This window comes from Jaculus jaculus, chromosome 8 (genome assembly GCF_020740685.1).
Source record: "Jaculus jaculus isolate mJacJac1 chromosome 8, mJacJac1.mat.Y.cur, whole genome shotgun sequence".
NCBI lineage: Eukaryota > Metazoa > Chordata > Mammalia > Rodentia > Dipodidae > Jaculus > Jaculus jaculus.
This window is the reverse complement of record NC_059109.1, coordinates 89,867,266-89,890,647: the sequence shown is the minus strand read 5'-3', so window position 1 is coordinate 89,890,647 and position 23,382 is coordinate 89,867,266. Positions and strand designations below refer to the sequence as shown.

General features: G+C 42.2%; 1 protein-coding gene across 4 annotated transcripts in view; it reads right to left on the bottom strand.

Moving 5' to 3' along the window:
• Positions 1–23,382, bottom strand: part of Plcb4 (phospholipase C beta 4) — a 409,699-nt gene that overhangs the window by 306,088 nt on the left and 80,229 nt on the right. For 3 of the 4 annotated variants that reach the window (XM_045156593.1, XM_045156591.1, XM_045156592.1), the window contains exon 2: positions 19,160–19,229. The gene's annotated coding sequence lies outside the window, so the exon portion shown is untranslated. Of the gene's footprint in view, positions 1–19,159; positions 19,230–23,382 lie in introns of those variants that run through there. The other variant, XM_045156596.1, reaches the window with a different exon arrangement.

Sequence of the window (23,382 nt, the reverse complement as noted above, 5' to 3'; positions counted from 1 at the left end):
TTGAGAGTAAGTACTACCCTGTCCAGTTCTCTAGAATACGTCCATACGCCATCTTGGTCCCTAATCATTCAAAATGGTACATCTAACCAATTTTTTTAAAATTCTCATTATCAAGAAATTTAAGAAAGCATATGGATATTTACTAACTGTTGCAGTCCGGTTCACATTGTTGGTAGAAATCACCGAACCAAGAGCAGCTTCTGGGAAAAAGAGGTTTATTGGCTAAAGGCTCAAGGGGAAGCTCCACGGTGGCAGGGGAAAACAATGGCATAAGCAGAGGGTGGACATCACCCCCTGGCCAACATAAGCTGGGACACAGCAACAGGAGGGTGTGCCAAACACTGGCATGGGGAAACTAGCTATAAAGCCCATAAGCCCGCCCCCAACAATACACTCCCTCCAGGAGGCATTAATTCCCAAATATCCATCAGCTGGGGAGCTAGCATTCAGAACACCTAAATTTACGGGGGACACCTGAATCAAACCACCACACTAACTGTGACACAGTCATCACTTTGCCTCCCTCCCTTCTTGTTCCTTCCTCCCAACAACAAAAACATACCAACTTTTTCTTCTCTAACCCCAGCTGCCTATGGATTATTAACAGTGTCCTTGAGCCTTTCAGCCTTGTAAAAGGTCAAGTCTAATACTAATAATTCAGTATTCTAACCCGCTGTCCCAGGGAATAAAGGACAAATTATCAGAGAAAATTATTTTCAAGCATGATAATGACAGTCTGATTAGCACAGACAATGTGGTCAGCCTGGACCATCCACCTGATGCTGAGAAAATGAAAATTCTTCACAAAAAGAAAACTGTATGTTCCAAAGGAATATACACAATGAAGTGTCTATGTGGTGGTTTGATTCAGGTGCCCCCATAAACATAGGTGTTCTGAAAGCTAGGTTCCCAGCTGATTTGGGAATTAATGCCTCCTGGAGGGATTGTATTGTTGGGGGCCGGTTTATGGGTATTAAAGCCAGTTTCCCCTTGCCAGTGTTTAGCACACTCTCCTGTTGCTATTGTCCACCTTATGTTGGCCAGGGGGTGACATCCACCCTCTGCTCATGCCATCATTTTACCCTACCATCATGCAGCTTCCCTTCAAGTCTATAAGACAAAATTAACCACTTTTTCCCAGAAGCTGCTCTTGTTTGGGTGATTTCTACCAGCAATGCAAACAGGACTGCAACAGATATCATCTGAATAACTGTGCTCGCTCGCATTCCTCTAACCCCATGTGCTTGCTGCCTGCATATCTTTTCCCACGTCACTGGACAGCAGTATTAAGTCGATCAATATTATCATTGCTAACCTATATTTTATAATTGTCATTTAAAAGGGGGGAAAGCAGTTATCTTTGTAGTTAGAACAGAAGACACAGATCAAAGAAATTCTTCCTCAATCCTTTTATCTAAATCTTTTATTGTACTGCAAAAAAATGATGCAAAGCTCTATAGAAGCAATGATGGTGCTGTCCAGAAGTTATAGACTGATTATTATCTGCTCATTTAGAGTTGCTACATTAAAATTTGTCTTGCAGAATCCAATTTGTGAATTGGCAATACTTTCTGATGTAGGTCCAATTCTGCTATCGCCTTTTGAGCCCAGACAAACAACAGCTCCCAACTTGAAGACACAGCACAGCACCAGGTGGGAGCTTCCCGTGAGAATCACCCACCTGGCTGGGACCACAGAGCACAGTTCCTCATTGTGGCAGGAGGAGCAAAACTGGGGCTAGAGAGATGGCTCAGCAGTTAAGGCACTTGCCTGCAAACTTAACAAACTGGGTTTCATTCCCCAGTACCCACATAAAAGCCGTATGTATGTACAGTATTTAAAGTGGTGCATGCATCTGAAGTTCATTCGCAGAGGCTGAAGGCCCTGGCATGCCCTTTCCCTTTCCCCTTCTCTCTCTCTCTGTTCTCCTCCCCCACTTGTCTCTCCCCTCTCTGTCTCTCTCTGCTTGCAAATAAATAAATATTAAGAAAATCTATGAATACAACTCTGCAGACCATCTCATATACAGTAAGAGCTCAATAAACAGTGATGGCAACATACTGTCAGCCAGCATTATCACTGCTTCTGCATGTGATGCGCAGGTCTAAGTTCAGCACAGGGTGCTGTTCACAGAGCTACTCAGCAGTTGCAGCCAGAGTGTCCACATCTTTAACCTGGACACAACCACCCAGGGGATCATCAAGCATGGGGGCTGTGATAAGGCCTGAGGCTCTGCATTTGGAACAAGTTCCCAGATGCTACTGATGCTGGTCCAGGAACAGTCTAGGTATTTAGGATGTGAGCCATGGGGTCCTTCCACACTCCCAGCCCCAGCAACCATAGCCAAATGTCTCAATGTTGAGTCCATCATCCAACAGGATCTTTTGTAAAAACCATGGACACTCAGGTTGGCTGCTAAATGTAGATTATTTTCAAAAAAAAAAAAAAATCAAGGAATTTTCTTTTCTTAAAAAACAACTTAGGTTTTCAAATCCAATAGAGCTAGCCTCTCTAGCCCGTGTTTACATGGCCTAAGGTTAATCACAAGCCTTTTAAATTTTAGCTTTCATATTCATAAAATCTAAAAACTTCAAGTAAAAATACATATACTTGCGCTGGAGAGATGGCTTAGCGGTTAAGCACTTGCTGTGAAGCTTAAGGACCCCAGTTCAAGGCTCCCAGGACCCATGTTAGCCAGATGCACAAGGGGGCGCATGCATCTGGAGTTCATCTGCAGTGGCTGGAGACCTTGGCACACCCATTCTCTCCCTCTCTCTCCCTCTCTCCCCCCTCCCTCTCTCCCTCCCTCCCTCTCTCTCCCTCTCCCTCTCTCTCTCTCTCTCTCTCTCTCTTTCTCTCTCTCTCTCTCCCTCCCTCTCTCTCTGTCTGCCGCTCTCAAATAAATAAAAATAAACAAAAAATACATATACTTTAAATTGGTATGTTTGTATATTTATTTAAGACAAGGTCTTGTAACATAGCCCAATTTGGCTTACAATTTGTAATTTCTCTGCCTCTACTTCTCAAATGCTAGAATAGCTGGGTTACGCCAACAAAGTAATGAGAAATAGCTCAAAAATAATTAACATTTGTCTTCACATGCATATCAGTGACCTGAGACAGAGCTCACACTAAGAAGATGGTAGTTGCCTCTCTGCCTAAGTGTCACTGTTTTAAGTACTTGCTAATGTAACTATTATCCATTGGTGGCACTCTACATAGAGGCTCTCCTCCCCAGCAAACCTTTGAAGCCCAGTCACTGTGAGAAGTCCTTCTGATGTCATTTCAATGGGAGTTAGTAATTTCCCAAGAGAAAGAAACTCCTACTATGTTCTCTTCCTCAACATTCAAGGTCTGGGAGCAATGAGCTGTGATTCACATGGGTTTTTTGTTGCTGTTGTTGTTTTGTTTTTCTTTTCTGATGTTACAAGCTAGGCTATCTCTCCTCACAAAGAGGAAAGAAGCAGAAGTTATTTCCAACGTAACTCTTTCTAAAACAGATTGCAATGAACTTTTCAATTAGTAAACCTGTTGTGGTGGTGTGAATACAAATGTATGTCCCCTAGCCTCAGGGTTTTTTTATTATCATTATTATCAAGATTATGCTTCCTACTTTGTCACCATCAGGCTGAGCTCTGCTAAAAGAGGCATGTCACTGGGGGGCTGATCTTGAGTCCAGCTCTTCTTAAGGTGTTCTGAGCTAGGTGGAGCTCCTGTGTTCATCCTTGCTAATGTTGAGTTTTCTCTCTCTCTGCCATAGATGCTAAAGTGAGCCAACTTCCTTCACCATGGTGAAACTTTCCCTGGAATTTGAAAGCCTGAAATAAACCCTTCCCTCCCATAAGCTGTTTCTGGAGGGTGTTTGTCCAGCAACAGAAAGGTAACTGCAATACCTGTTATTTTAAGAAACTAGTTACTAACTCCAAGAGAACTCTTGGTGTTCTTTCTTATTTCCAAGAACCGAAATTGATTCTATTTGTTAAGGAACCCAAAACAACACACACACACACACACACACACACACACACTTACACACACAGGCATACACACACACACACACTTACACACACATGCACATGCATGCACGTACACACACACAGTGTTTACTCCTTTGTAAAAAAGAAATTAAAATTCCCAAAACATTATTTATGTAATTTATTCAAAACATATTTATTGGGTCTACCAGGAGCTGACACTATCCCTGGTACCAGGCATACACTAATGAGTGGACATATATGGTCCATACCCTTGATAATCTTACTATCCAGATCATCTCAAATCTCATTTCCAAAGCAAGATATACTCCCAGATTGTTCTAGTTTCTAAAACCTAGGGCCCAGAAGGACACTACAGACTACATCTAAATAAGAAACAACAGTACAGTGAGAGACGTCCACAACCACAGTTTCTGACTCATCAGATCATATACACCAGGGCAGCATCAGGTGTAATTTGCCAACAAAGCGGTCTTGCATATACAACCAAACAATGGAGGAACCAGTCCACAATACTTCCAGGCTAACATGGAGCAAGAGCCCCTTGGAGACAAAGAGCCTGTAAGAGCTACAGGGTACATAGATAGTCACTGCCTTCTTGCAATATGCCCACATAGTCGCTCTAACCACAGACTGTCAGCAGGTCTAAGACCTATCAGAAGCTTCCTGAAGTCCACCAGCACATAGTCAGGATCATCTCACCAGCTACATAAGCCACATTTAACAGCCTAATGCTTGCAACCATCATATGTAATATTAACATTTAATGCCACGTTAATAGTAATGTTTAAGACTAATGTTAATAGGGGCACAGAGCAGTATAAAGTCAGTTTTATTCATCAATCTTCAAGTCTGCTAAAATTCCCCCCCCCCTTTTTTTGAGGTAGGGTCTCACTCTAGCCCAGGTTAACCTGGAATTCACTATGTAGTCTCAGGGTGGCCTCAAATTCACAGTGATCCTCCTACATCTGCTTCCTGAGTTCTGGATTAAAGGCATATGCCACTATACCCAGTTTGTTAAAACTTTTGTCAAGTGGAGAACTGTTCACTCCTGGACTCCCCATGTACAGAAGAGCTACTGCCCACAGAATCATCTGAATAAGAATTCAGGTGAGTGACAGGAACTGAAGGACTTATAAAATGTAGAGATCAGAAAAACAGTATCAGGGGCTGGGGCTATACTTCAGTTTGTAGAGGGCTTGCCTAGCACACCGGCCTTGGGTTCCATCCACAGTAGCAAATAAATTGATAGTGTGGCACACCTGTAATCCCAGCATTCTGGAGGTGAAAGCAGAAGAATCAGAAGTTCAAGTTCATCCTAGGCTAAATAGCACGTTGGAGGCCCACCTGGGATACATGAGAACTTGTCTAAAGTATAATAGCAATCATCAGAATGAAGAGAAATTACGTGATCAATCTCTAAAACTTTAAATGCAAATTAATTCATCGTCTACATTGAGGAGTCTTGATTATATTCACAAACTGTTCCTACTCAAGCCTGGAAACAAAGAAGAATCACCTTATCACAGGGTGCCATGCTAAATCCTAATCAGTATCTCATAATCCTATATTAATCATGGATATCATGTACATATGAAGAAACACACACCAATACAGAGCTTGTCATGTTGGTGACAAAGAGAGAAACATTATTCTCAATGATCTCTACTTGCATTTGAAAGTATGCATGTAACACACTCTTGCATGTCAATCATAGTCACATGGTAGTGATCAGGCAAGGATCAACCTAAGGACTATGTAATCTGACTTAACATTCAAGAGTAACCATTAACTTCCTAGACCCTACCTTGGAAAATCCACAATCCTCTCTATGGAAATTACTGAGTCTTTTGGGGGAATAGATTAAGTAGTGAGTGGTTTTAAAGTAAAATATTCCAGCAATACCTTTCTTTGGCTTGTCTGAAGAATACAGGCTGAAATACCTCTCACCAGCTCTCACTTCACTGTCTCAGAGTCAGTTCTGAAGACAGGCCATCTTCACATTTTAGACAAATGATTTCTAAAATTTGGGAGTCATTAACATCAATAAACTGCAAAGTGATATTAGGCAATTCACAGATCTGGCATGAAAACTCCCAGACACCCCCCAAAAGGAATGTTGGACCCCTCACTGTGACCTGATTATATCACAGTCTCACAAACCCTCTTAACACCCTCCCTCCCTCTCTCCACCCTCTGCTTTGACTCAGAATGACTGGTAGGCACTTGGTCTCATGTTTTTGTTGTTTGTTTTTTTTTTACAAGATATATGCTATTTGTAGAACATAATAGCTTTCCAGTTATAGTAGTATGACTTGTCATTTAAACACATTTACTTGTGGTAATAATTAGAAAAATATTCAATGATGGGCTGGAGAGATGGCTTAATGATTAACAGCTTGACTGTGAAGCCTAAGGACCCTAGTTTGAGACTCGATTCCCCAGGACCCATGTTAGCCAGATGCACAAGGGGGCATAAACATCTGGAGTTCATTTGCAGTGGCTAGAGGCCCTGGTGCACCCATTCTTTCTCTCTATCTGCCTCTTTCTTTCTCTGTCTGTCACTTTCAAATAAATAAATAAAAATAAAAATAAATTTTTTTAAAGAAAAACATTCAGTGATAAAATTTGAGCTTAATCATGGCAAAATATATCTAGCAGGTATCTGACAGGCTGACATGTGGACAACACTAGTGAGAACACCTGTAGCGTGCACACTAAAATGGCCTAGCGTGGAATACTACTCAGGGCACTTCCTTCCTTTGTGCCCTGAGATTCCTCTGCCTCCTCAGCAATAAAGGCAGCTCTCCTCCAAAAGGTAGTTGTAAACACACATGGGTTACTGCTAGTAAGGTGCCAGAAACAGCATCCACCATGCAATAAGAATTCAATGTAAATCAATTATTACCAATCAAATTACTAGGATTGCACAAATGCATCTAGGTAAACAATCACATTTTAAAATTGGCCCTCAGGCCTTTAGGCAAAAAAAAAAAAAAAAAAAAGGAAAAAGACTTCTTCATGACTATATATAGTCATGAGTGATCTTGAATTCCATATTATAATTTCATTCCTTATCCACTGAAATGCCCCCATATTTTAATCAATTAGAGGTAAAAAGATGATATGGACTAGGGATGTAGCTCAGTGGTAGGGTACTTACCTAGGATGGGTGAAGATCTGTGTTTAATCCCTAACACTGCAATAGTTACTTGGCTGCCATTTCTTATCCATTTGATGTTTTTATGCTTTACATATAAAAGGGCCCTGAAAGCTCCTGTGTTGAAGGTTCAGTCTTCAGTTGATGGTGCTATTGAAAAATGAGTGGACCATGAGGGTGCTAAGCTCAATGGATTAATCTACTAATGAATTCATAACTGAATGAGCTTTTAATTAGGAGGTAGATGTGGTTGGAAAGTAGTTACTATGGGTATGACTTTGTATCTTGTCTTTGACCTCTCCAGCTCCCTCCTTCTCTTCATCCTTTCCTCCCTCTGTCTCTGATTCTTCGGCTTCCTCACCACCATGGAATGGACAGCCTCTTCCACTATACACTTCTCCCACCATGATATTCTGGCTCCACTCAGGCCCAAAACAACGAGCCAAAATAAACTTTCCTCCTTCATGTTGATTGCTCTCAAGAATTTTGTCACAGCAATTCAAAATTCGCTAATGCAGACACCAACCAAAATGTATTTGTGGGTCATGTGTGGTAGCGTACACCTGTAATCCCAGCACTCGGGAAGCACAGTTAGGAGGGAGGCAGAGATAGAAGGATCACAGTGATTTCGAGGCCACCCTGAGACTACATAGTGAATTTCAGGTCAGCCTGAGCTAGAGACCCTACCTCGAAAAAAGAAAAATGTATTTGCAATCAGACATGTTTCTTCTGGCATTTTAAGATTCTGCCTGATTCATGATTCAGCAACCCAAGATTTACTACTTTCTTAAACTTTACCACAATACATTTAAATTAGAGCCACGTTACATGAAGAAACTTTAACAATCTACTTGAATATATAATATAAATGGATATTTCTTAGTTTTTCTTTTCCTTCATACGATTTTTCTCTGTACCAGGTTTCCAAGGAAATTCTTCTACTTGCTCATCTTTATTAATATGATGAACTTTGTTTTTAATTATAAAGTATTTATCTCAAGAGGGAATAGAAACATGAGAGAAGAAAAGCTCACAAGTTGAGAAGGGAACCCCACTCTTGAGCTGGAAGAGGTCCCAAGGAAGACCAAAAAAGTCCCTTCATAAGACCATCTTGAGTAGGTCACAAACACACAGAGACATCACTTCACTTGAGCCCTCTGTGTCTTCTTCCTACAGCTCCATTGAATGGACATGCTGAACTAAAAGAGCAAAAGACACGAGCAACACTGTGTGGTGACATGAGCCCGGAAACCTCAAGGATCTACCAAGACCATGACCATGTGCTGTGGGTGAATACAGCTTATCAGTCCATAAACAAGGTGATCCATCTGGCCCCACTGGTTATTGGCACCCCTGGAACCACAAGAATAACAATAGTAACCAAAGCCTAGAAGCAAACAGGAAGGAAAACGCTGACCAGTGAAAGTGATTCTAATTGCAAGATTCAATTCAAGATGCTTAGAGTCCAATAATCCCTCAAAGACCAGATAATATCTGACTGCTTGTGAATGTCAAATGGGCCTGCAACAAACAGCTCTGCAGAGTACCACTGAGAGTCCATCATTAATTTCTAAAGGTAAGCCACTGTTGCCTACCCTCTCACGCTTATCAAAATGAGACTTACTCTCTGCATGTTTAAGTGATCAAGCACTCATAGCTGCAGAAGCAGTTCTTCAGCACAGGTGAGGCAGGGCAGCAGTGGAGCTGCCTAGGTGCAGATGCTGGGTCTGTGTAACGGCTACACACCACCTAATCTTTTTGTGCCTGCATTTCATCACCTCAGAATGAAATTATAAGAGCACCAACCTACAGGGCTAAGGCCATCACCAGTGTTATATGCCCATGTATCCTGCACATGATTCTCTGAGCACAGAGAGGTGGGCACATTAAGATGTGTCCATTTTATGGATGAGTAGATGCCACGCTTCTTAGGGCCATAGTAACGTCCACACTAACCCACTTATCCGCAAAGATACAACATGACCTCTGCACTGTCTGAAACAACCTGAAGAACAAACACTACAAGTGCCGCCAGGAGATGACTCAACGTCTACAGGACGAGGTCTTCTTAATAGCTAGCACAATGGTTAACAAGCACCTATAAATATGTCCTGACATTACACTATATTTATTAAGCTAACAACTTAACACACTAAGACAGGAAAACTCAACCTGTGATTAGGGAGTCTTCATCTACAATGTTTGCCTCTGGCTGGCTCAAAACGCTTCCTATGGTTCAGCAGTCTAGGTGCTTGCCTTCAAAACCTAATGACCAAGTTCAATTCTCCGGTGCACCCATAAGACCAGATACACAAAGGGGTGCATGCATCTTTGCAAATGAATAAATAAAAATATTTTTAAGTGCTTCCTCCTTATTCATGACTTACAATCAATGCCATTTTTCTTCTTAGTTTCATGGAGTCTATTCCAAACCCCAGCAGAAGTCAAGCTGTGTTCACTTTCAGCCTTAACCCTGTAGAGGTCTCAGCACTTCCTCTTTTTCTCAGACCATGGAAACACCATCAGAAAAAGCACAGGCTAGTCTAGTGCAAACCTAGCCAGCATCCAGCAACACCCAAGTGATGGAACGTGCCCAACCAAAATCAGCAGAACCATCTATCATACCACAGAAGGCCATAGACTACAGAAATAGTTAAAATGATTCCAAATAAGGCCACAAGAACCACCCAGTCAACCCATAAATTCATGAGCAAATAGTAAAAGGTTATGTTTTTACACAAAAACAGACATTTGGCACCTGGCAGTGTGATGAACACTTCCAGACTAACACTAACCACACCAGACTTATAAGAACACATTAACAGGATGCCCTTGCTCACAGGCTCTGCTCAGAGGAGGAACAACGCAAAGTAGAGGAGCTGCCCAACTACAAATATGGTGGCCTAAGCTGAACTGGCCCAAGTGAGCAATGCAAACTGGAAGACATGGAAGTAATATTTAGTATGGTGGGACAGAAACTCAAGATCCATGAAACTATGGAGTTCCTCATACCAAATAAGTGTGTTTGTGAGTGTGTGTACACATTGTTAGTGTATGTGTGCGTGTATGTGGAGGCCAGAGGTTGACATTGGCTATCTTCCTCATTTGCTCTCCGCTTTATTTTTTGAGACAAGGTCTCTCAGTGAACTTGGAGCTGACTATTCTACTAGACTAGCTGTCCAGCATACCTCCAGAAACTTCCTGTCTCTACGTTCCCCCAGCCCTGGGATTACAGGCCCATACCACCATGCCCAGATGGTGCTGGGAATCCAAACTCAGGTCCTCAAGTTTGTATGGAAAGCACTTTACTGACTGAGCCATCTCTCTAGCCCCTTACTGCAAATGCCTTTACCATGAACTTCTATCTTCTCGAGCCCCTGTTACTTTCCATGTGGCTATTATGAACAGCCTACAAAAACACTAATTCATCAAAGGCAAAGGGCTCCTCAGAACATAGCATGAGTAGTCAATCCCTGACCTTGCTCCCTAACCTTTTCTTAGTCTCTTTAGCCAATTTTGAAAAATCATTTCTCCTATAAAAAAGGAGATAGTGCTTTTATTTAGATATCAAAAAAATAGTGCTTGGTTTTTCTCTGTTCTCCAAATATCAATAATGAGCATCTACTTAGGCAAACATGACCTCGCTTGTGGAGCTGTAGCTGACTGTAGTACTCATTCCTAATGATGAGCAGGGAGCTAAAGACAGGAAGAAAAAATACAGTGAATTCTGCCTCTGCAGCCTCCCCTCCCCATCTCTTGCCAAATGAAAACATACCTGGATTCCAATTTTGAATTTTCGTCGTGGCTCTTCTTTAAACATCTAATTATGAAGAAATTTATGTGTTTAGATTTTTCCCTCCTCAGGGGAATCCAGAAATTAAATCGCTTTGCCAACAAGGCCAGGAAAACAAATCATTTGTGGGGTAGCGGAGCCATACGGCTCCTTCACAAACACCAGCAAAGCCGGCACAGCTTTGCTCTCGCAGAGCCATTTGGGGGAAGATTTTTATGGCAACAGCGGAACTGTTTCTACCAAAACAACACCTACATATTGCTAGAGATATTTTCAGAAATGGTTTCCCCTACTGCCATTTAAGTCATTCAAGTGTGTTAGTTAAAAGCACAGGCTCATGGTGAGGCTGGCTGCCTGGCAGAGAAAATTTCTGTCTCTCATCAACTAGGTGACCTGGAGGAAAAGAGAGGAGGGAAAGTTCTTACTGTAAATGATGAATTTAACCCAGCATTAAAACTGAAGTCTTTAATCACAGCACTCCACTACTGAGGGCTGAGGCAGGAGGATAACCATGAGTTCAAGGCCAGCCTGGACTAAAGAATAAGTTCCATAACAGCTTCTGCTTGCTTGCCTCAAAAAAACAAACAATACAACACCACCAACAATGGGAACATCAGCCCCTTTGAATCTTCCTAATAAAGGATAAAACAGTGCATTTTAAACATCTTAGTTACATAACTGGAGTTGGCAAAAACAATGGGAGCTGTAAGAATTTGTGGCAAATTTAATATTAATAACCTTACATTAAATGAGAACTCTGTTTTCCCTCCTCCCTCCTAGAACCCCACATTCCATAGACCACTTACAGTTTCCCCTTCTCTCTCCTCAGAACCCCATTCTCCACAGGCCACTTACTCTGTTTTCCCCCCTCTCTCTTCAGAACCCCACTCTACAGAGCACATACTGTTGTCACTTCTCTCTCAGAATCCCACTCTCCACACATCACTTACTCTGTTTCCCTCCTCCGTCCTCAGAACCCCACTATACACAAACAACTTTTACTCTATTTTCCATCCTCTGTGCTCAGACCACACTCTCCACAGAACACGAACTTTGTTTCTCCTCCTCTCTCCTCAGATCCCTACATTCCACAGACCACTTACTGCTTTCCCTTCTCTCTCCTCAGAACCCCATTCTCCACAGACCACTAGCTCTGCTTTCCCTCCTCTCTTCCCAGAACCCCACTTTGCAGAGACCACTTACTGTTGTCCCTTCTTTCTCCTCAGAACCCTAATCTCCACACAACACTTACTCTGTTTTCCCTTCTCTCTCCTCAGAACCCCACTCTCTACAGACCATTAACTCTGTTTTCCCTCCTCTCTCCTCAGAACCCCACTTTCCACAGACCACTTACTGTTTTCCCCCTCCTCCGAACCCCAATGTCCACAGACCACTTACTTTTATCCCTCTTCTGTCCTCAGAACCCGACTTTCCACAGACCGCTCATTCTGTTTTCCCTCCTCTCTCAGAACCCCACTCTCCACAGAACAGTTACTCTGTTTTCCCTCCAATGTCCTCAGAGCCCGACTCTCCCCAGGTCTTGCTGATTCAGAGCTGTCCAAGCTAAGGGACTGAGGCTTCTGTTAGGACCAACTCTCTGCTCAGATCCTCCCCCTGCTTCATCCTGTCTTTTCCTCACAGATCAGATATCAAGAACACTCACCCTGCTTGCTTACTTAAGTATGGGGTCCACTTTCCAAGAGACCCAAATTGAGACAATGAAGATGTAGTAAATACTTTCATTGTGTAGATGAAAAAGTTCCACAAATGTCAAGAAACTTGCCTTAAGTCACAAAATACAAGATTGGTGTAGAACCCAACACTGTCACCACAGAGCACTAAGCCACTATGCTCAACTCTTCCAGGACATTTCCATCTTTTTTTGGCCTAGTGTAATGGTAGCCTTTAATCCCAGCACTGAGGAGGCAGGATAAGGAGTTTAAAGCCAGCTAGAACTACACAAAAAGACCCTGTCTCAAAAACAAAGACTGTGATGCAGCTCAGTAGAGCACTTGCATTCCTTCCCCAGTACCACAAAAGGAGGGAGATGAGGCTGAGAATTTTCCATTATAAATCAGGAAAACAAATACTCCAAAAGTGTTTTTATTGTAAAAGTAGCTAGCTTATTTGATACTGCTGAAATTTATTATCAACATCTTAGTTATTTAAGCACAAATTCTTCTTCACCACTGTCAGCTAAATTAGGTGTTAATGTTCCTGCTATTTCACAAAGCCAGACCTGCCTTCAAGATGTAATCTGCTGTTTGACAAAGTAGGAGCCAGAGCATAGGTTCTTCCCTCCAGAAGTCTTCTCTTGACATCTTCATGCTGACACTCAGGAAAGGAGAAGAAGGGAAAACTGAAAACAAAAATGTATTTCCAAAGATGGCCAGCCATAGTTGAGAACCCACTCCATATCTATCCTCACACTTCATCACCTGAGACTACATAGTATATTCCAGGTCAGCCTGGGCTACAGCAAGACCCTACCTCAAAAAAAGAAAAAGAAAAAAAAAAGACAGAGAGGCATGATAGTCATGTCTATCTCTAATTCTTCGTATCTTAAAAGCTACATTACAGGGCTGAAGAGATGGCTTAGTGGTTAAGACTCCAAAGCCAAAGGGCCTTGGTTCAATTCCCCAGGACCCTCATAAGCCAGATGCACAAGGTGGCATATGCATCTGGAGTTGCAAGGGCTGGAAGCCCTGGTGTGCACTCTTTCTCTCTCACTCTCTCTCTCTCTCTCTCTCTCTCTCTCTCTCTCTCTCTCTCTCTCTCTCTCTCTGTGTGTGTGTGTGTGTGTGTGTGTGTGTGTCTATGTGTGTGTTTGCCTCTTTCCCTCTCTCAAATAAATTAAAAATTAAAAAAATAAAGCTACATTACAATCTCTGCTGAAGGAATGTGATTTATTCTTTAACAGGACTACAAATATTCCAATCCTTCCACTCTCCAACAAAACTTCTTTGAGGTCATTAAAATCCAAATGGCTAGAGAGAAGGATCTGGTACTGAGATCCAGCTTTGCTACTAGTTAGCTGTTTAGCATTAAGTAGGCCAATCATCTCTGTGCCTCTGTCTTCTCATTTCTCTTGGACATGATGTAGCAATTAGTAGATGGTATCCACAACCCTTTCAGCCCTGAATGGAATGAACCCAAAGACAACAAAAGCCATTTGTAGAACCAGACACACTGCCCAGGCATTTATCTGTGAGGTTGCTCACCGGAATACACATATAATCTGTGGCCACGACACAGTGAAATGCCTGACCTCTTTCCTCACTTAACTGTGATCTTACCTAGCATCTCCTATGTTGGGTCTGGGGTGGTATGACCACAGAAAGAGGGCAATTCCTCTACTTCTTTGTACCTACACCCATGTCACCTTTAGGTGTCATCCTCCTCTGTCACCAACCACAACTGTCTCTGGCCAGTAACAAGCATGATACAAGCCAAGGTTTTCAGAATAGTTGCCCCCTTTATGCTCCTATGCAAACGTACTAAGTCTAGCATGTTTGAATATGAAAGACACATGGAAGAGAGATCAGGCCTCACAGTCTTCCTAGCTAAAGCATACTCCATCAGCAACACACAGTTGTACCTCTAGAAATGTAGGCCAACCCAGCCAAGGCCAGCAGAGCAACCTACCCCATCCACAGGTCCCACAGGCATGGAGGCAGCTGAAGCTGGCTAAGAAGATGAAGATGGCTGAACTTCCAAACTTGTAGGAGAAATGTACTTTCTCACTAGGTTCCACCAGGAGCTCTGTGGTTACCTGTTATGCAGAACTGCTGCAGTGGTAGAGGACATATGGTAGGGTCTACTTGAACAAAACTCCTAGTGGCAAAACAAGTCTGAACATCCTGTAAACTTTAAATACATGTGAGCTTTCAAGGCTCTCAAAACCCAATGATAAAGAGGTTGACTGAATAATCTAATCTTCCATGTTGCCCACAACCCATTCTACCACAGACTTCCAAGTTTGACTATTAATCAAATTATCCCCCAGCCTTACTTCGAAGAGTAGGCTGAATCTCATGCAACCTTTTTGCTAGTTAGACCATGATTTATTTTATTTTCTCTTCCAAAATGGTTAATGGACCCTTCAGAAACAAAAATCAATACCAACAACAACAACAAAAAAAAACCTCACAAGCACTCTGACATCACAAAAGCTTATATTATTTATAATCAAAAAACAGATGAAGGACAAATGTCTCAAATATCTGAAATCTACTGTCTGATTCCAGCCTTTGTTTAAATAAACTCTCCAATTTTAGTATGCTTAAGATTGTGTCTGGGCATCATTCACAGGCCATCTATGACACAGGCACAGGTTTCTATCTCCTTTCTCCCAGACACCAACTCCCCTGTGTACATACAAGCTGTGCATCTTGAACCACTTCCAATTCCAAACAGGCTACAGTGCCTGCTCCAAGGCTTTCCAGAGGATGATCCCATGGGATATGAACCTGAATTATATATCTCCGAAATATGTGATATAAAATTATGGTTGCCACACTCACCTGAATTGACCTAAGTCCCCAGCATATTCAAATTCTTCAAAAGGAGTGTCCAAGCTGGCCAGGCCTAAGAAACTCTAAACTCTGCACAGCGGCCACAAGGTGGCACTACATAAACTGGTAAATGGAAACACCCAATATATTTAGGCAGACTCATTCTTCAATTTCAGCTGTTCTCAATTTGCAAGAACTTTAGAAATACAAACCTAATTTAAAATTTGACCCCTAGAACATGGAGTTTCCTCTGAATATGCCTCATCTCTCAGCCACATGCAAGCCTAAACACACAGAAAGTTCCTCCATCTAACTTCACTTGGCCTTCATGTATTGGTTGAGACAGTACTTCTTGCTGGAAGATTTCCCAGGAACTCTCAGGAACAGGATGGAAGACCCTCCCATGATGGAATAGACCAAACATTACTATTTTGTTACTATAAGTGCCTGTCATTCAGTGCTGACTGCATAAGAGGAGAGATCCTTGCTTACTACACTATAAGAGGCTCTTAGAAGACGATCAATGCATCCTGGATGAATGGGTGGAGTGTATGACTAGAAAGAGAAATGGACAGGTGGAAGGACATGTGAACAAATAAGACAGGTATGCAAGACAAGCATGACAGAGTTTTGCTGCGTAACATGAGGAAGCAGCAGGGGAAAGAAGACAAAGAACTCTGATCACTTATCAGCTGCACAAAATCATCACTAGGCATTTGCAACTGATGTAGAACACATTTTTAAAGTGATAGCACTTGTCAACAGTATACATAGGGGGCTGAGGAGATGGCTCAGCCATTGAGGGCACTTGCTTGCAAAGCCTGGTGGCCTGGTTCAATTGTCCAATTCCCACATAAAGCCAGACACAAAAAAATGGTGTGTGTGTTTGGCATTCATTAGCAGTGACTGAAAAGTAAAAGACCCTGGCATGTCCATGCACACACATGTGCAAATAAATAAAAAATTTTTTTTAAAATCACAAAAGACAATTGGGGGGGGGAGAGACAACAAAACATGGTAGTCTTAATCATCAAAAAATTAGATAGATGATGAATATATAGATGATAATGGCAGATGATAGATAGATAGATAGATAGATAGATAGATAGATAGATAGGTAGATAGATAGATATAGACAGACAGATAATAATCTACTTTTACTGTTTGAAGATAAACATTTTAAGCCATCTGGTGAGCACAAACGACTCAGCCCCAACCTGTACTGTCAGGAAGTATCCCTCTGAAGTGGTAGACATGCAAAGCACTTTCAGAGCTCTCTCTGGTTCCAATTTACAGCTTCACATCACAAAACTCACCAGAGAAATACTGTTCTCATCCTCTTCCACCTTGGACAGAAAGCTCCCCATTTTGGTTACCTGGGGAGCTGACATCTTTAAAAAGGACACAAACGAGTGTGAACACAAATAAGATGTGTGAAAATTGAAAAGCTGGTGTTTCTTCTCATGCATTTTCTGAGCAACATACCCAACACCCACCATACCTGGCTCGTCTCCAGGCAGAGCTGGTTAGTGGCTGGTACTGACACAAGCATCCTTCGGTGGACACCATGCAGTTGCCCATGAAACTGTGTTATGCAGCCTTTCTCTTTAGCATTCACTTTCATTTGCTCTTTCCCTTGACCCCTTAGACACTGTGTCTGAAAGTAGGACTGTATAGGATTTTCACAACATAAGAAAATCCATAGATATATCTTGGGATTGTTTTAAGTCTAAAGTTAAGCAAAAGTATAACTGGTTGTTGATGGTTTTCAGGTTTCTTTGTGTCTTACTTCCCTTCCACCTGAAATTCCTTCAAAAGCACCACGTGAAAGTATAAATCAGAACCTGGCCACCAGTGGCGTCGCCGTCACAAACATAGATGGGACAGCAGGCAGACTGGAATTAGCACTCCCCAGTATCAAGCCCTGCAGTGCAGTGTAGACCTGCTTCTCTGGGCAGCTCTGTTCTTTGGAAACGTTTAAAATGCTCCAAAATTCATTTCTGCCTCCCACAGCCTGATTTTCTGCATGCATTCTTCCAAAAGACAGCTATATCCCCTGGGAAGAAACAAAAGTAGTATTAAAAGAAAAAAAGCAATCTGTAGACAAACCTCTCAAGTGAATGCTCCCAAATAAAGTTCTTCCTCTCTCTCTTTATCTCCCCTATGAAGTTAAATCTCCAGAGGATGTTTACTATTCTCACTTACAAGCACCCTCAGATACCCAGAGTGAAATCCCTATGCAGAAGGAAGCCCAGCCAACTCATCCTCAGTACATGAACCACAGCCACTGGGACTCCACAACACACCAACACATCAGCCAGGGTTTCTTGCCAATGCTGTTCCTTAATTGGCCATGAATACAGTCAGCCCCAGCAATTGCTGCACCATGAATAGTATAATCTCCTAAAATATCAGCTGGGAGTTTAAAGTCCAAATTTTTAAATAGCATCCTATTAATAATGATAATAATAATGAACGAAATGCCAAACTGCTTCAAGAGTCCATAGTGGAAGCTTGACTAAATGAAACAAAAGTGTCCTTCTAATGACCCTTCCCTCTATCAGCTATTTCTTTATTTCTTTTTCTGTTTTTAACATTTTATGAGACTGGAATTAGCAATGTAGCTCAAGATGATCTAGAACTCATGAACTTTTTGCCTCTGCCTCCTGAGTACTAGGATTATAAGCAAGTGTAACCAGGCCCAGATCCCTCTATCATTTCCTAAATATTCCAGTTAGTAATTAAAGCTTTCTGAAACTACAAAAGGCAAAAGGCCAGGACTCTAAGCTTCAGGTTCTATGTGTAACATCTATAACACTCACTATGCTTGAGGGTAATAAGGGTAATTACTGACTGCAGGTCTGAAGTCTCATTGAACGAAGCTTTTAACAGTACTGGAGGATAACTTAGTGCCCGATACAGACAAATAACTCCCTTCTCTCATGAAGCATCTTCTATCCTGGAGGGGGAGACAGATAACAGAAAAAAGAAAATGGCCTGGATGAGAGAAAAATCCTAGACTATGAAAGAAAAAGGAGCCAAGTCACGGACAACAGCAGAAACAAGAAGGTAGGGACTGGGGAAATGGCTCAGTGGGTAAGAGTTCAATCCCCAGCACCTATGGCCTTACATGCCTATAACCCAACTGCTGAGGAGGGCAGACACAGGAGAATCTCTGTGGTTTATTCATCAACTAATAGGACTAACAAACTATCTCCAGGTTCACTAGGAGAGTCAGCCTCAAGGAAATATGGCAGAAGAGTAGAGAGGAGGACATGGGATATTTTCATCAGGCTTCTATATGTGGAATCTTGGGCATACACACACACACACACACACACACACACACACACACACCGAAACAAAAAACAAGAGAGTAAAATGAAGACTACCAACTAGCAAAGATTTCTAGAACATAAGGTGACAAATTAACTTAAAGATGCTGTGAAGAAAGCTTTCCAGGCAAAAGAATAACAGGCAAAGACCTTGGGGCAAACTACATACAGCTTGTGTGAGAATCTGCAATTGGCAATGTGGCTAACATGGAGGGAACAAGGTTGAGTAGCAACAGATAACACAAAAGGCATCATGAGAGACCCACAAGGCCCCTTAATTCTTTGGTTTGTGCTCAGAATGAGATGAGAGGGCACTGTGGGCTCAGAGCACAGTGACAATAGCTGACATATTTTCAACTCACCCAGGCTTCTTTGTTGAGAATCGACAGCAGGTGCCTGACAGCATATGCAGGGAGACTAGTCAGAAGACCCCTGTGGAATCCAGGAAAGGAGGACAGGGTTAGTCCAGAAGGCAACGTTGAATATAATCCACACTGGTAACATTTGGAACATATTTTAAATGACAGTTAAACACACAGATAAATAGGATATCAGCATTTCAAAGTAGACATTCTCTTCTTCACTTTCCTACTTAAATGCTGCTACAGTCTATACATTGACTCGTGCATTGGCTTTTGTGTTCAAGGTCTGGTCCTCAGCTTGGCACTATTGAAGATGGTGGAGCTTAGACACAGGGAGTTAGGTCATGGTGACTGTGCCACTGAAGGAGACAGTGGGACACTGCACCATCCCATTTCTCTCTTGTCCTCTCTGATGCCATGGGGTGAGCAGCTTTCTTTCCCAAACAACCCTACCACGATGCTCTACCTCTCCACAGTGGGACCAAGTGATCATGGGATAAGCCTCTGAAACTACAACCTCAAATAAAACTTGATTCCTCTTAAGTTGATAATCTCAGGAATTTTGTCCCAGTAATGGAAAGCTGACTAATAAAACTGCTCAAGAAAGCTCAAAGCTTGTATTCACTGGGCTGATTCCATCCACTATCTTGTAAAGACACTAAAGCTTCATTAACTGCCTTTAGACACACTTACTCCAGCCTTTGCATTTCAGTTAATCCAGTTATCTGCTACTGTATCTGAGGCATGCTGTCTTTCTGGCCCACTTAACTCTACCATGTCCATTTCTAACCATAACATTGGTGACTGTGGAAATTATTTTGCATTTATCCAAGTGTAAGATCCCCTTGTCTCTTCTGTTTCATCTTTACCACAGATAAGCCAAACAACAAAGGCCACCTTTCTTCCTCTGAATCCTAGTCTGTGTACTTTCTTTTCTCTTAGTTTCAATGGCCACCCCACTGGGCTGAGCATAGCCATCCCCCATGTGTTCTCAGTGGCTCTGACCTCTGCCACATCAAAATTACCTTGCCAGTTACAACAGAAACAATGGTTCAACAGTCTGATGATAGAAGAGTAGCACTCAGTCCATGCGCCCTACCCAGGAGGATCTCACACAGAGGTTGTTATAGCTCTCCACTTCCCTCCCTCACATGCCTTCACCACCCTTGAAGCACTTGAACATTCATGTGCAGGTCTCTCCCAGCCTGGAAAGCCTTCTCCTTTCTCTTGTGTGTAACTTTTCCTATATATAAACATGTGCAGACACTCAGCTCACATTCTGACCCTTCTATACAAGCCATCCTCACTGCTCCAGCCTCCATCCAGCTCCTGTGACAAGCCTGTCTTAGGACCCCATTCCATACTGCTGAATAGATGTGTCATGTACACATTCCAACTGGTTTTTCACTTTCAGGCCCTCCAGTGAGGCACAATGGAGTATACACAATTATTAAGTTTAATTACTTTAGTGAAATAAATAATTTGAAACATTGCCCATATCTTTTATCTTAGTCTCTGACTGCAAGTGGGAACTGAAAACCCCTATGAATTCACAGAAGTTTTGAATAAAATAATACCTCAGTTACTTCCTACTCCATCTTTCTGTGTTCCTTCTGCCATTTTGATTCTTCCACTAACTTTCTTTTTAAATAAACAGCAATGCCACAAAAGAATGAAAGTTCAGGTTATCGCATGAGATCGCGCTCACAGGCTTACAGGTGGATGTGGTGGTGCTTGCCTGCTATCCCAGCACTCAGGGGGCCGAGGCACCTGGGCTAAGTTTGAAACCTTTCTTGAAGCAAACAGAAACCCTATTAGAAAAAATAAAGAAAGAACAAAAGAAGAAAGAAAGAGGACAAAGGGATGAAAGAAAGGAAGGAGGTAGGAAGGAAGGCAGCCAAGTAGGAGAGAAGGATAAAGGGAAGGAGGGAGGGAGGGAGGGAAGGAAGGAGGGAGGGGGAGGAAAGGAGAGAGGAAGGAGATGGAAAGAGGAAAAAGGAAGGGAAAGAAGAAAAAATGGAGGGAGGAAGGGAAGAAGGGAGGGAGGGAGGAAAGGAAAGAAGGGAGGAAGGGAGGGAAGGAGGAAAGGAAAGAAGGGAGGGAGGGAGGGAGGGAGGGAGGGAGGGAGGGAGGAAGGAAGGAAGGAAGGAAGGAAGGAAGGGAGGAGAAACTTCAAAAAAGTAAAATAAGAGGAAACTAGAAAATGAAGAGAATGGCTCAAGAAAAAGTTAGAAGACAAAAGAAGTCAAGTGGAACTTTCTGGACAAGTGAACAAAATGCAATCTCTGTAGAACAAGCAGACATCAAAGGTTCCTTTAAACAATCCTGAGTACTAAAGGTTCCCTACTCATCTTCCATCGCCAACACTTACCCTGATTCTTTTGAGATGCCACATTCTACCTTAAGCCTCACAAAGAAAATTCTTAGTAACATAAGACGTGGTCCTACTGGTCAGTCAGGAACAAATACCAGTGTCTCTTAGGAGCATCTGAACTAAGACAGAGGATTCTAAAGTTTCCACAGTGGGGACTAAGGCTATTTTGGGCTAGGTGGGAAAACAAAAAGGAAAAGAAAAAAACAAGTGGTTGTAAATTGTGCTCTATTACTTCCTGTTCCCTTGTCAAGTCTATTTACCCCTTCTCATACCTGGCCTTATAACTGCAGTGGGATTGGTCACCAAGGTCTTCCAAGCCTCTGCCTTAGTGACTTCTGCTTTTGTACATTTGCAATGATACTTTTTTAACCTAGTCCCCATATCCACGTGGAAGGAGCAACAGAATGGAACTGAGGGGCTCAAGTGAATTTGACTGTACCCCTTGTCAGTGAGTTTCCTTGGGCATCCCAGCTCATCTGAACACCAGAGTATTGCAGTCCAGTCAATTCCCACATGGAACAGAAGAACTGCCCAGCTGAGCCTATTCAGCCCACAGGTGCATGAAGGTGCTACATAGCAACTACTGCTTCTAGCTAATGAGGTCTGGAGAGATCTGAGGACTCCAACAGAAATAGATGAGCAGAGTAGTAAATAAGAGAAGGAAAGAATAAAACAGAGACAACAATCCCTTGGGTTACAGAGAGTATTAGCTGAGGTCTATCAGATTTTGGCATTTAAGCTCCATGAGATCAGACTTGATTGACTTAGTTCTTACCCCATAACTTATGTGATCTCAAGTTTCTTTGTAATAAAATATAGACTGAAATTGGCCAACTGAAAGACTCTGTTTACAAAGTCCTTGGCAATGCTTATATACTCTAGTCACTATTGTGATCTGGCCTCTGCAGAGGACTTCTTGTTATTAATGTCCTGGATGTGCCCTGTCATCAGAAGCTCAGTCTGTTCACAGCCAAGATGATGATGACACAGTCTACAGTACAAAGCCTGCCATGAGATACAAGAACCCTGAAGTTTGGGTGACTCAGCATAACAAGAAGAAATCAGGCACACATTTCTCTTACACCAGGGCATCAGACACCTAGCATCAATCTCTGCCATCCACACATCCAGACCTGCACACACATGTACACCACATACACATGCAAAGAAAACTGCAAACTCAATCAACCATATTTCCAAGACATATCATATTTCTCTATTTTAAGTAATTTTACAGTGATAACAAGATTAGCATACACACTTAGAACCTAAGCAGAGAGCTGGAGAGATGGCTTAGTGGCTAAGGTGCATGCTGCAAATTCTAAGGACCCACGTTTGACTCTCCTGATCCCACATAAGCCAGGTGCAAAAAAGATGAAGTCTTATGTGCCCACTAGGTGGTGCAAGCACCTGGAATTCGATATCAGTGGCTAAGGCCCAGGTGTGCCAATTCTCTCTCTCTCTCTCTCTCACTCACTCTTGCTCTCGCTCTCTCTAAAGTAAATTAAAATCCTAAGCAGGGGCACACAGTAACAGAAATGCCAAGTCCATATCTTTCCTCTGAGATGCTCATGAAGTAAAAACATGGATTTCTCTATATTTAGAACATTTGCTATAAAAAGTACAGCAATATGTCCCATTTAATTCCTAAAGATTCTTAACAATATTTTCATTTTGTTTAGTACTGGTAATATTTTTAAGTGTGTACAATCCATATCACTTTAAAATACAATGAGTGCGAAGAACTCTTATTAACCATTGGTGGGAATGTTATCTAACGCAATCACTATGGAAATAAGTGTGAAAGTTTCTCAAAAAGCTGAAAATTGAACTACCACATGACCTAGCT